Source organism: Bidens hawaiensis, unplaced genomic scaffold, assembly GCF_021521415.1.
Source record: "Bidens hawaiensis isolate Kalapana, Puna unplaced genomic scaffold, B.hawaiensis_p1.1 tig00049239_1, whole genome shotgun sequence".
Classification (NCBI taxonomy): domain Eukaryota; kingdom Viridiplantae; phylum Streptophyta; class Magnoliopsida; order Asterales; family Asteraceae; genus Bidens; species Bidens hawaiensis.
Window position 1 is genome coordinate 43,407 of NW_027498822.1, and position 2,297 is coordinate 45,703.

Sequence of the window (2,297 nt, forward strand, 5' to 3'; positions counted from 1 at the left end):
TGCCTTCTTAAGTCGGGTCCTCGGTCTTCGATTTTATGTTGATTTTGGCCTCGGGTCGCTTCGGGCTAGGCTTAACCCGTCCCGTGTTTAAACAGACCGGTTCAAGGAGTTTTTGGCTCAGCATACCCACCATTTTGGCGTTTCATTCGTCACAATTTCTTCATAACCACCATGACCATTGCCACCGGAATCCTATCATCACCGTCGTTACCATCGCCATCATCCACCATTTCCACCTTCAAACCGCTGCCGTCGGTTCTTCATCTCATCCTTATCTTATTATAAAACCACCATTTCAATGTATTCATCATCCTCTTCATCTTCATCCGGTTCGATAATCAAGTCTAATGTATCATCCGGAGAACCGGCAACGGTTAAGGAGGATACTAATAATATTAGTATTAATAAGCCTCCGAAACAATATCCGTGGCTGATTGTAGGGCTTGGAAACCCTGGGAAGCTGTATAACCGCACACGCCACAATGTTTGTATTCTTATCTCTATGTATATTATGAATTTGGATTAAATAGTTTATTTTCTGTTGATTAGTTGTGGAATTTGTTTGGGCAAATAGTTAGTAGGTGGGAATTGGAAGGGATAATGATAAATAGGGGTGTAAATGAGCCAAGTCACTCGAGATCGGCTTGCTAAAAGCTCGAATCCTGCGAGCTTTAACGAGCTTAAGCTTCGCTTATTGAGCTTGATCCTAAACGAGCCTATTATTTATTTATGTATACAATAACTATTATTATGCATAAAGCTATAATAAAGTTACTAAATAATATATTGTGTTATATATAAAAAAATTATAATGAAAATATATATTAAAAAAGTTATTATAAATTTAGTTAAGTAATAAATGATAAACGAGCCGAGTCTAGAGTGTGAAAAACTACTCACGAGTCGAGTTTGAGCTCTGGTAAAGTTAAACGAGCCAAGATTGAGCCTAGTCAAGCTCGAGCTCAGCTTGTTTACACCCCTGATAAATAACCTTTTGAATTATGAATGATTGTAAGCTACCATTTAGATGTCTGAGTATTATGTACTGAAATTAAAAAGAATTTATGAAATGTAAATATGTCTTTAGCATTAAATTAGTATAATTTTATTCAAATTGTTGTCACAAATTGGCTGTTTATGGTAATTAGTTCAATGTTATATGATTTTGGATGTATAAGTATGAGATTGATACTTGCAGGTAGGTTTTGAGATGGTGGATGCAATAGCAGAAGCGGAGGGTATCTCGATGAGCAGTGTTTCCTTCAAAGCTTTTTTTGGCAAAGGTATGTGATCAATTTCACCATTGTTTTTAAAATATGTATGCAATATAACATCTATTTTCATAAGCTATCAGTTTTTTATAAGCTCAAAGTTAGTTGCTACATTACCTACAAGTCATTTCAGAGCTAAATAACTTCATGAATTCATTTCTATAAGTATCTATTTTTCTAAATTTAAACTAACGGGCTTACTAAGGCCTTAAGGATTTCTGGTTTAGTTTTTAATTGTTTTTGCATCATAATGTTATAAATGCATAAAGCTCATTCTTGATGTTGCATTGGGGGTTTCAGTGTTGGCTTTATGACATTTTTATTATTATTATTTAGGGTGTATTGGAAATACTCCTTGATTCTTGCTAAGCCACAAACTTTCATGAATGCTAGTGGTGAGTCTGTAAGTAAGCTCATCTGATCATGCACCTGCTTCTGCTTTTCTTATCTTTTTATTTTAAAAAAGTTTATTGACTTTCTTGGTTTCTTTAAAAAGGTTGGAGCAATTGTTTCCTTCTATAAGATTTCACCAAAGCAAGTACTCTTGGTAAAGTCTCTAAAATGGTTTTTTTTTTTATTGTTATCATCTTTTTATATACTTTGAATCATGAGTCATGATACATCACTTGCAGATTTATGATGACTTAGATTTGCCTTTTGGAAAGTTACGGTTATTGCCAAAGGGTGGACATGGGGGACACAACGGGTAAATGCCGTCACACCATTACTTGCTTTTATAGCTGTTTGGTTTTAGTTGAGATAAATTCACAAGTTACAAGTTAGATAATTAATATGATGGTTTAACCCAGAATACAAAATACACATGATTAGTAGTTCAAAAAATTATATACACATGGGTTGGATCTGTTATATATAATTTTACAGATACTATCAATCAAATGCTGGTCCAATTTTAGTGAAAAAAACAATTTAGGAAACTGTAAAATACATGGATGACCTTTAACGCACTCAACTTGTTTGGTTTTTAGTTAAAATCCATAATTGTATTCGTTTTATCTTCATTCG

The 2,297-nt window shown here is 33.8% G+C and overlaps 1 pseudogene; it reads left to right on the forward strand.

Annotated features, from left to right (window-relative positions):
* Positions 1-298: 298 nt before the first annotated feature.
* Positions 299-1,981, forward strand: LOC143597911 (peptidyl-tRNA hydrolase, chloroplastic-like; annotated as a pseudogene).
* Positions 1,982-2,297: the final 316 nt, after the last annotated feature.